This window comes from Lissotriton vulgaris, unplaced genomic scaffold (genome assembly GCF_964263255.1).
Source record: "Lissotriton vulgaris unplaced genomic scaffold, aLisVul1.2 SCAFFOLD_936, whole genome shotgun sequence".
NCBI classification, from domain to species: Eukaryota; Metazoa; Chordata; class Amphibia; order Caudata; family Salamandridae; genus Lissotriton; species Lissotriton vulgaris.
Genome location: NW_028251257.1, coordinates 583794 through 596334, shown reverse-complemented (window position 1 = coordinate 596334; position 12541 = coordinate 583794). Strand labels below are relative to the sequence as shown.

The following is a 12541-nucleotide window of genomic DNA, read 5'->3' as shown; positions in this document are numbered from 1 at the left end:
GGTACCGCTGGTATCGCCCGACGTTGGGCGCCAACTGAGGTACTGGGTTTTTCAGAACCGGTACTGATCCGGTAACCCAGCGGTGCCAGGGGCAGCACCCAAAGACCTCGAGTACTTTCCTGATTCAGACCACAGAAACACGAGTCTTCTAGGTGAAGTCAAAGATGTAATTTATTGGCTGCAACCAAGTAACAAGCGTCCTAGAAGTACAACAACACGATGTGTATATTCTCAGGAGACTGCTCAAATTTACAAAGCCTGGCTTCTCCTTTTATACAGATTTTTAAGCTTCAGGCAAGCATTCTTAGATTTACAGTGCAAACATTCTTGGATTTACAGTGAGCTATTCACATATTTTCATTACAAAAGAAAAAGCAGAGTCATGATGACAAGTACACATTTAGTGTGTCCAGTTCGTGATCAATTACCCGGCAAGGCCCAACATTTCCATCAGATATCGGTGTACCCTCAATAAAACCGGGCTCCTCCTCATCATAAAGCACAAGAAGAGAAAAGAGCAGGGACAGGTGTGAGCAAGATGTGGGCGGGGGTGTGTGTGCGATGGGAACAGTTTATGGCCTGTTGTGCTTTGATGCTATCTCGTTTGGCCACTGGGAGAGAAACTGCCCAAACAGGTTTGGCCTGGGGCAGTGGCTTCAGCTTGGCCAGGTCACAGAGAAGTCAATTAAGGTGTATGTGTCCTTTGATATCGAATTCAGCTGAAGTTACAAGCCTATGTGAAGGGCAACTCACAAAATGGCTGCCAAGCGTAAAATGGAACCCAAGGGTTCAAAAACGAAAATGACGATTTCGAGGTGAAATCGTTACTTGATTATGACGAAAATGCTTGTGCATAGTGTACTAGCCATTATCGGTCTTTTGACACCAAAATCGTCATGCTACGACAAAGTTTGTTGCACGAGTCCAGAATTTTCAGAACTACAGCATGGCTCATTCGACAAGACTCAGTGTCTCATCCGATCCCAGATGTGATCGCCCCCACTTGCAACAAGGTCCGTACCCAGACCAAAATCTTGCAGGCCTTCTAGAACTATTATTTTGCCATATACCGGCGCCATGGGCACCCAGACAGAACCAACGGATGCATTTCATGACGGTCTCCCTCAAACCCAGATCTCTGCTCTTGCGGGGAACTCCCTTGAGACGGAGGTTTCAACTGCGGATGTCCTGCAACAAAACCCCAGGCCTGGACGGCCTGCCCTAGAATACTACAAAACTTTCTCAACCATTCTGGCACCCCGGTTGGCGGCAATGATTAATGATTAATGCCTCTTTGAAAGATGGTGAGCTACCCCACTCTCTGCATGTGTCTCTTTTGATCTTGATCCTGAAGCCAGACATGGATCCCACCCAGGCTATACTTGGAGTCGACTACAAGATCCTAAGCAAAATACTGGCTGACCGATATGACCAGGTCCTCCCTGAGCTCGTTCATCCAGATCAGAATGGCTTTGTTCCTCGTCAAAGCACCTCCCAAAACATCCACCATCTTTTTCATGTCCAGGATCAGGTGCAGGATAATAATCCCTGCGCTGCCTGCCTTGTGCTGGACTTGGAGAAGGCGTTGAATACCCTCACCTGGCCCTACTTATTTGCGGTGCCCACCCACATGGGAGTGGGCCCTAGACTCCTAGTGTACACAAAGTTACTGTACTCAAACACCATCTCCCGTATCTGCTTGGGCCATCACATCCCAGCCCCTTTCCTGGTCGACTGAGGCACACGGCCGTGCTGCCCACTCTTCCCCACACTATTTGTGTTGACTATGGAGCCCTTAGCTATACGACGGGGTGGATTGGGGCATCCTTTGAGTGGGCAGGATGCACAGTGTGGCCCTATACGGAGATGACCTGCTTAGTTACATAAGCTGCGAGTTACCTGGACAAAATCTGCTGTTTACCCACTGTGGGGAGGGTTTTTTTTGGTGAAAGAAAACACCAGGTGTGACAGGGGTATTGGCTAATCTTTTATTTTATTTTATAATCCTTTTTGGTGGAGACCGGGATGAAAAAAAGGAAACAGTCAGGGAATTTTGTCTTTGGGCTCCCTTCTTGTCCCATGACGGTATGCCTGGAGATCTCCACTAGGTTGCCGCTTTGTAGGAAAGTAGGATCTGCTTCTTTTGGTTGACCCTACTCTTTGCTTCATGTGATACCGTTTTTGACTAGTCTGAATGGGATCCTACTAATCAGGACCCCAGTATATCTGCTTCCTCCTTAAACTGTTATGTCATGCACTTAGGTACACTCCAGATTGGATACTGTGGTACCCTTGTCAGTCACTAGTATATGGTACCCATGTACCCAGGGAATAAGTACCCCAGAAGACTCCCATTGGCTGAAGCATGTATTATGCCACCCATGAGAGGTCATGCAAAATGGAACTACAGGCCTGCCATTGCAGCCTGTGTAAGATGGTGCATTCACCCCTTACTTTAGATATAGGTTTACTAAATCTAAAGGTCACTACAGTTAAAACCTATATGCCACCCCTATAGCAGGCCTTGGCAATCCTGAAGGCAGGGTGCTTGGTTCTAAGTGAAAGGGTGCCACTGCATGAGCAGGACACCACTGCAGCCTACGGAGTCCATTTTCCCGGGTTGTTAGCACTGCAGCCATTTACGACATATAGAGTGGCATTATGCGACCGAGTGATGATCATCTCTAAAATGGCTGAAAGTAACCCTATCATGCTTGGTACCAAACATTGTGGAATCATATCCCCAGACCAGTAACCGGTGTGGAAGGTATGATTCCACCCCTCACAAACAAGCTTTGTGAGGACCCTGGTGTTCCCAGCCTTGTAGTCCCAGGCAGCCCAAAGGGTTCCTGCCGACCAGAGACACATTTCTGCCCTCCTGCTGCTGAGCCAAGCTCGTGCAGGAGAAGGCGGAACAATAGACATCCTGTCACAGGGAGGTATGACCACCTCCCAGACATGATTTAGTGTATTAGGCCTCATTGGGTGCTCTTGCCAGAGACCGAACATCTGCATGAGGGACACATTTTGTGTCCATGTGCATAGTCCAGTTCAAACCAGTCCTGGGAGCCGTTGGCTCCTGCTCTGGCACGAAACTGAACAAAGGACATGGGAGTAACCTCCCCACTGTCCAGACCTTTCGCTGGAAGGGTCCTGAAGGACTGGGTTCTTTTGGACCCAGCGGTGCCAGGGCACAACACCTGAAACCTTCGTGGGTAACCTGCTCCGGCGTACAAGTCACAGAGACACGGGACACTTCCTTCGGCGTCAAAGAGTCAAGGTTTATTTACTGCAGGGAACACAGAAGTCACAGGAAGTACATCGAGTGTAGTTCGGGGAGACTGCTTCAAATTGGTTCTGTGGATCGCTCCTTTTATACAGTTTTTACCCATAGGATAACATTGAACACAAAAGTTTACAACCCGGTTCCCACATTTAGCTCCCAGAGGGGTCGCTTTGGTCACTTTGAAACACACAAGGTCCGGAACATAAGTGCGGAAACATTTGGCGGTTCCCAACTGTAAAAACCCATCTTCCCACCATTAGCAAATTCCAATCAGCAGTAAAGTAGATCGAAATAGGAACGAAGACAGGTGCAGAGGAAGACGGAGACAGTGGGGAGATCGGAAAGGGTGTAAAAGGGGAGGTATCGAGAAACACGAGATACAGGCATCAAAGGGACGTGCCTAATGAGATGCACGGCTGAGACAATAAGCCCGTGCGGCAAGATGAGCCTCGAGCGGCGCCATCTGCCTTACAGCAGCAACCCCCTCGTCATAAAGACACTTACAAAGATCATGTGTCTTCCGCAAATATCTTGGGAGTCCCAGGGTCGCGAAGCGGACAGCGTCCGTTCGCTGGCTACTTGAGGGCAAGAGACAAAATGGATGCCGTATCTAAGATGGAACCCGTGGGTACAGATGAAAAGCCCACATAACAAACGAACGGTTTAAGTTAGCACAGCGAAACTGCGCACACTTACTAAACTCGTCATTTGCGGTTCATAGATACCAGACTCGACCATATTCGTGCGAGTCGAAAACACCACTTACAATTGTCACGGAACCTCAGACGCTCCTTTTGCCCTCATGTAGGCAAGCACTAGTCGGAATCATATTCGATATTCATCAGACCATCAAGATGTTGTTGTAGCATAGCTCTGTCCAATCGAGTCCCCTTGGTAACAGATGGTTGTCTCATACACGTTGTAGCACAGAGGCCACATAAGGCAGGACCACACTGCACACAAAGGCAACACGTGAACAGGAACACTATCACAACCCCGATGATCATCAGAATCTTCCAACCCCAAGTCGATATCAGGCCCCAAAACCATCCAAGTAGTGTCCAATCCCCTACATCCACGTGTATGGATTCGGAGATCTTATGCAACTTCGAGATGGCTTGATAGACAGTAGGAGCATTATCTGGAATGAAAATGCAACAGCTCGAATGGATCACTTTACATACCCCACCGCGATCTGCTAAGACGACATCTAAAACCATACGGTTTTGTAACGTCATAAGTCTTTCCGCCTGAAGTTCTGTGGTGATATTACCAAGGGCACTGGCAGTAATATTAGCTGTCGATTCTACCACTCGAGTCAACTGTCTCAGGTTCCTACTATTAACCATAGGTCCCCAAAACGGGAGGAAACCCTTGAAAAAGTCTCCTGCCTCTTGACCGGCAGTATCCTCTTCGCTAATTACGCCTCGTACAACTCTAGTCTTATGATAATCGGCATCTACAGTGAACGTCGGAGGCAACAAATTTGCAATAAAACATGAGCCCATGAAGTCTGCGGGCAACCATGTATATGCACGATCATGACAGATGAAGTATGTACCCTTGGCAGCCAGAAACACAGGGGACGAGAATATTGGCAGAACGTAACTTTCAGTGCAAGCACTTGCTCCAAGTGGGGCGTGCGAACCACGACCCACAAGACAAAGATTACCAGTGTGGGGTACGACCCATATTGGAGGCGAGCTTTTAAGCTGCTTTTCATTAGTGAACATACTATATTCCCCTCTACTTAGGACCCTATAGGCTTGTACCTCCTCTTTAGGGATAAGAAAAGGATCATGGATCTCATCTTCCATATCCTCTATTGCCATTGATAGCAGCCTCTGATACGAAGTAGGACCAGAGTTGGGGGAACGTTGTTCTTGAGTGGGGTGGAAACCCAGTGTGCTTCGAAACATTGTTTGGAATGCTCGAGCTGACCCTTGGGAACTATACGGTAACACCAGATATGGAATTCCCTTACCCGTAGTATGTGGCATCAACCCACACACCCAACAATTAGTAGTGTTAACCACTAACTGATGCTGATGGAGGAGCTGAATAAAGGAATTGTTGCGGAATTCTACACGTCTAGCCTGCTCGTGTTCCGGTAACATATGAAAGGAATGAGGAGAAGCAGTAGAAGTAGTAGAAGTAAGGTTAGGGTAAGGAGTAGGAGTAGGGGTAGCAAGTAAGAAGTAAGACATAGTGTAATACACCCCACCCGCCAAAAATGCAGAAGCAGTCAAAAACAATACAAACAATTGGAATATAAAACATTTGGTACGACTGAGTTTCTGCAGCTTGACTCTGTACGCCTGAGCTCCTTCCAAATCATTCAGCTTCGAAAATGCCATTCCCTACGACCGTCCGCAACGTTTCTTGACGCACTCCGTTCTGTGCAGCAATAGTCAATCCCCAGGAGTTCCTAGGAACCGACGGCCTTTAACCTAGCGTCAAGACCTACTGTCCAGAAGGAAGTACGCGCGCGGCCCTACGGCCTTCAATACACAATATGTATATATATATGCACAATTTTTCTCAGCTGTGGAAGTAAAAAGATACAAGGAAGGAAGCTTGATATATGTACAAAAAATTTCAATGATACGAATGTTCAAAGTTGATCATGGGAAACGAGGATATTGCAGTTATCAATTTCAGCAAAGCAAAAATATTTTATTTGTCCTTAGTGTGAGATCGCAAAGAATATCGATGTTTCCCGGGACGTGTCTGCTCGTCGAACAAAGGATCCGTTGAAGAAACAGCGTCCTGCTGATCAGTTGATTGTTCTGGTCTTGAGTCTTTTGCTGACAAGTGTTCAACAGTGGCTTTCTGCTGTGCTGAGAGTTCTCCAACAAGCTGTGCGTCGCTAAAAGGTACAAACGCCGGCAATGTTTCTGTTTCTGTTGACGCAATGCCTTTCCTCACCCACGGGTCTGCCGGCAAAGGAATAGGGACTCGCTTACAATGGGTAGCATGTACCCAATTTTTCCGCCCCTCAAGACGAACGGCAGTCCTCGTGGCCAGGAGCACCTGGTAAGGTCCGACAAATCGGGGGTCCAGATTGTTCTTGCGTGAGAAGTTACGAGTAACCACCCAATCCCCGGGCTGGAGCTGGTGGCCTGGACCCTCCGTCTGCGTCGGCAAGGCGTCGTAAACCTGTTGATGAATTAACCTCAGTTTAGCAGTCAAGTCATGTAAGTAGTCAATCAACATCGGATACTCAAGATCAGAGAATAATCCTGGCCTAGGAACCCCCCACACATTCGCAGGACGGCCGAACACTATTTCATAGGGACTAAGCCCTATTCGGGAGTGTACAGTCGCCCTAGTCGACAGTAATGCTAGAGGCAAAGCGTCAGGCCACGAAAGTCCAGTCGTAGCCTGAATCTTCGCTAGCTTTAGTTTAAGGGTGCCATTGTACCCCTCAACTAATCCAGCTGACTGAGGATGATTGGCGCTGTGGAATTTCTGATTAATTCCAAGGCCCTTACACACACTCTTCATCACACTTCCAACAAACTCACTTCCGTTATCTGACCACACGACTCTAGGCATTCCATACCGAGGAAAGTATTCCTTCAGTAGGATTTTCGCAGTAGACAAAGCAGTATTATCTTTGAGGGGATAGGCCTCAATCCATCGGGAGAATGCGCAAACCACAACCAGAACGTATTTCAGGTTATTGCATCGCTCCATATGGATGAAGTCCAATTGGATCACCTCAAAGGGATACGAAGGAGGAGCAAAACTGCCAGGGGGAGTTGGGGTTCCTTTGCCAGGATTGTACATTATACACACCATACAATTCTTCACCAGACGTTCAGCACATTTCGTAATGCCATCATTCTTCCACACAGCAGCCAACAACTTGCAAATACCTTTCGCGCTAATATGTGCTAACCCATGTGCCATTGTCACAACGGCCAGCACATACGCATCAGGCAACATCCATCTTTTCTGATCTGACAAATCAATCCAGCAACCATTCACATCCAACTTTCCCGTACTTTCTTTCCACTTCGTCTTTTCAGTATCAGTGGCCTCATTCTGTATTGCTTTCACACTCTCTATAGTATCCTCACACATACTCGATTCTGTAGGCCACCTAACCGAACTCGTCACATACATTCGAGTGCTAAGGTTCCGGGCAGTCTCCTTAGCAATCTCATCTGCAAACGCATTACCACGACCCACATCATCCGTCACTTTACGATGCGCACTACACTTAACAATCGCAACTTGTGCAGGTAAAGTCAATGCATCCAAAAGATCGTTCACAAGCTGGCCATGCTGGATTTTCGTGCCATGCGACGTCAAGAAACCACGCTCTCGCCACAATCGTCCAAAACTATGCGCTACACCGAAAGCGTACTGGCTATCGGTGTACACATTCACACGTTTCCCTTTTGATAACACACATGCTCTAGTGAGAGCAATCAGCTCTGCAGCTTGGGCAGAATTCTGATTCAATCTCGCAGTCTCAACAACAGTATTCAACGTTACAACAGCATAAGCAGTAGTCACATCGCCATTCGGCAACTTAAAACATGACCCATCCACATACAGAGTGCCATCCGGGTCTTCCAATGGGGTGTTTTTAAGGTCCACTCGACCTTTTGTTTCCTCTTCTGTCCGCAAGTAACAGTCATGTTCTGCTACTTCATCTGACTCTGCACTAATTGGTAACAAAGTTGCCGGATTTAGGACATTACAACGCTTTATCTGAATGTGGCTTGCCAAGAGCGTCAATTCGTACCCAGATAACCTTGCACTCGTCAAGTGCTGAGTTTTCGTTCGATTCAAAAGAGTATCGACTGCATGCGGAACCATCACCGTAAGCATATTATCCATGACCAATCCTGCTGATTGTCGGATGGAGACCGCAGCTGCCGCAGTTGCTCTCAAACAACTCGGCAATGCTCTAGCTACTGGGTCTAAGGTCGAGGAAAAATATGCACATGGACGTTGCTTACCACCAAAAGGTTGCGTTAAGACACTCAAAGCACAACCTTCCCTCTCGTGAACATATAGCGTGAACGGCTTACTGTAATCAGGGGTACCTAACACAGGAGCCGAACACAATGAATCACGTAATTCAGAAAAACTTTTCTGACATTCTTCCGTCCATGGTAAAGGAGTTGAAACATCCTTGCACGTAAGAGCCACCAATGGTTTCGCTAGCAATGAAAAATTAGGAATCCACTGCCTGCAGTACGACGTGATACCTAGAAAGGCACGCACATCTCTCTGGGTTTGTGGCACAGCCATTCGCGCAATCGCTGCAATTCTCTCTGGGGTCAATCTCCTTCCCTCCTTTGACAATAAGTGACCTAGATAGGTTACTTCTTGACAACAATATTGGAGTTTAGAAGGTGACACCTTGTGATTTAACTCACAGAGATGTTGCAGCAACGATACCGTAGCAATTTTGCAAATGTCCTGAGTATCAGCAGCCACCAATAAGTCGTCGACGTATTGGATTAAAGCCGCACCAACCGGCAACCTAAACGCATCCAGTTGACCCTTCAAGGCTTGACTGTAAATCGATGGACTTTCACAGTAGCCCTGAGGAGCGCGTTTGAACCGGAAGCTACGTCCACCGAGAGAGAAACCGAAAAGGTCCCTGCTCTCTTCGGCGATCGGGATGCTGAAAAACGCATTTTTCAAATCAATCACCGAGAACCACGAAGCAGTAGCTGGAATCAGAGTCAGTAGCGCCGTGATGTCAGGCACAACAGGGAATTGAGGAACCACAATTTTATTTACCTCCCGTAAATCGATAACAAAACGATAAACAGGCGGTTTGGTAGGATCAGTACGTTTAAGAATGGGCAGTACAGGGCTGTTGCACACGTTTCCCCGAGTCTCCTCAATAACATCTTTCTCGATCAAATCATAGATGATCGCTAACAAAGCTCGTTCACCATCAAGGGAGATACGATATTGGGGAATACGTGGCAATCGCACATTCGATTTCAACTGAACAACATAAGGGGAGATATCAAGTAGGCCCACGTCATTCGGACCCGTCGCCCACAAAGACGCAGGAAGAGAATTCAATTCCAGTGGAAGCTTATCGAGAGACAAATACATGGGAGAGACTACTCTCTCTCCTAACGTAAGCTTTACACCCGCAGGAGAACAATACAAAGTTGCATACAAACGTTTAAGCAAATCCAGACCCAAAAGATTCTCACCACAACCAGTGGTCAAAATCAACGGAGCTTCGAGCTCACGAGGCCCAATTTTAAGGGGCAAAGGGCGTGAAACTGGATTGCTAACGGGGGCGCCAGAGAATCCAACGGAAACATTTGTTAAGCCAGACAAAGGTGCGCCAGGGAGTTTCGAATGCATGATAGAACTTTTCGCTGCACCAGTGTCCAACAGAAAAGGCTCAACGACGCCCGATGTAGCAACTGCGACGTAAGGCCCTCTCTGATCAACCGGAACTGATACCACTCCCTCTCCTTGTCTTTGGCTGTCCTAGTAATTACTGTCGTCAGTTCCCTGATCGACGTAATAATCGTCTACATTATACTGCGCAGATCGTCCTTGCGACGATCCACGTTGATCGAAACAGTTATTAGAATTTGATGAATGGTCAGAACGGTCGTTCTGAGCACCACGACCTCTACCACGTGATGCGTGCTGTGAACCACCACGGCCCCCTTTAGATGAAGTACCGCTATTACGTCCATTTAAAGCAGGACAATCAAACTTAATGTGTCCCTCCTGTCTACAATAAGCACATTGATTGTACCCTAACGAAGATCTTTGGAAAGAGGAATCATTACGCGGCTGCGATCGATTCGATTGCGTCTGCGATCTATTCTGTTGAGGCGCATTCTGATTAGAACGCGGCGGATACGCTTGTTGTAACAACACTTTAGTTTTGAGCTCTTTCGTCTTTTTATCAGCACGGTCATTCTCCTCTTTCTCTCTATTTTCGTAATATTGTGCCGTAGCCAATATCTGAGCTGAGGTAGAAACGGCCCACGCACTTTCTGAATTCTTCAATTTATTGCTCAAGTCGGGCAGTAAGTTCGATACGAATTTATCCACAAACAACCTCTGTCCACCCTCAGTACCCATATCCTGTCCACTATGATCAACGAATGCTTCCTCAAACCTCGTGAAGAAGTCTGATACACTCTCATCTTTCTTCTGCTTACAGGCTGACAACTTGTCCCAATTTACCCTCATAGCTGGCATAAGCGTTTTCATTAATGTAATGATTCGCTGGGGGAGATCAGCAATCAACTGATCGGGTTTAGTAGCAGCTACTTGTCCAGCGTCTGCCGCTGTAATGGCATTCCAATCACCACCTAATTCATTTGCGTGATCTTGGTGACGAATCTTAGCCCATACCGGTTGCGGTACGACATTGCCAAACAACATGTCGATATCGGCAAGATTCATTACCGTAGCGTCTACGAGCTGCGATAATTCCTTGTAATACCCAGTAGGATTTTTACGAGGATCGGGCAAAGATTGTTTCACCTGAAGCACTTCCGATCGTTTCCATGGGAGGTGTATCCACACTCTCTGGAAATGTGCCGGAACTGGCTGGGCAGCAGTATTATCAGCTGGTATCCAAACCGGCGGAACTTCACGCATAGGATATTGGCCAGACTCGTCTTGTTGCTCAATATCCTTAACGAACAATGCATGAGGAATAGGAGCGGGACGAAGAGATAGTAACCGCTCAATAGCACGTCGGACATTAGTATCTACTATCAGTCCAGTGGCGAACTGAAGTCGAAGTTCAGACAGGGCGGTCAGCACCTCGTCAGGCGCATTGGCCACTATCTGATCATGAAGGAACTTGCACATTTCGTCAAACACATATCTCTGAGTTGGTATGTTGAATTGATTAAACGTTTCGAGGACAACACGGGGTGGATTTCTAACAGGGTTTACCATCCAACCCATCGCCATGTTGTATAGCGCAACACGTTCTCTATTACCAGGAAGCTGGCTACGTCTCTGAGGTCCATCAGAACCAGCAGACCCAAAAACAGGTCCGAGCGACTGAAAGAAGTTTGTCGCAAGGGGAGAGTTACGATTACGAGTAGAGGGAAAAGAGCAAGACACAGGACTAACAAGAGAAGGAGTAGAAACAGTAGCAACAACAGGGGTTAACAACACAGGAGCAGTAGCGGGAGCAGGAGTATGTGGAAGCGGAGGAGCAGTAGGAATAGAAATAGACAAAGGAGCAGGAATAGTTGGAAGGGCGGGTGCAGGTTGAGGAACTGGTGGAGGAACAATAGGTGGAAGAACAGGTACGGCAGGGACCACAGGAGCTGCGGTACCCTGTACGTACGGAGGTGGCGACTTCATAAGATAGGACATTAAAGGATCCTCAACTGCCTCTTCCTTCTTATCCGACTCCGTAGGCAAAGCAGGATAGCATTTATCTATGGTCATACGCTGTAGCCTCTCAAACACTTCCTTATCCTTATCCTCCTTATCACGCTGAAACTGCTCAGCTTTCTTCACTATGGTAGCAACAGTATCTCGCTGACTACGTTTATTCTGTCTGATTTCTTTCTGTCGGGCTTCTTTGCGCCACAACCGAAAGGCATCAAACATGGCCGGCCTAGATTTACGTTCGAACAACTTCATTTCCAAATTATCTAAGATCGACGCTTCGAAGCTACCGTGAGGTGGCCAACGAAGATCGCCGTCTTTCTTTGTATATTTTATCCAATAATCGTTAAAAGCAATCGGGCCTAGCCCATGTTTGCTATATAAGTCATAAGTAGGAGTTCCAACCGGAGGTATCGGACACGAGTCCTCCAGCAGGGAATCCGCACCACAAGGTCTAAAACAACTGAACAAAGTACTGCGACCAGGCATCTTGCACACTAGCCGAGTTTCACAAACTTCAAGGGTTACGGGATTTACCAAGTCCCAGCAAGAACAAAACCCTCGGTCTTTGGCGGCTGCAGTCGTCAAACAACACAACAACAAAGTACGCTAGCAAAGTGTCACCGACAAAAACACTCACACAGCGTTTACAACAAAAACACTCGTTAAAGTGTTTACAACAAAAACACTCGCTAAAGTGTTTACAACAAAAACACTCGCTAAAGTGTCAACAACCAAGAACTTTGGGAGCGACCCACAAATACTTAACTCAAAGATCAATGGCGTCCTCAGGAAGGCCCGTCAATCGTCTCGCTATACCAAGGTCTACGCCAGGCGCCAAAACAGGTCTACAGTCAGGGCAGCAGTCCGTCGCAGCCGTCA

At 47.3% G+C, this 12541-nt stretch overlaps 1 protein-coding gene across 9 annotated transcripts in view; it reads left to right on the top strand.

Annotated features, from left to right (window-relative positions):
- The window catches only part of LOC147662964 (uncharacterized), a 299084-nt gene that overhangs the window by 26356 nt on the left and 260187 nt on the right, over positions 1-12541 (top strand). The window lies entirely within an intron of this gene.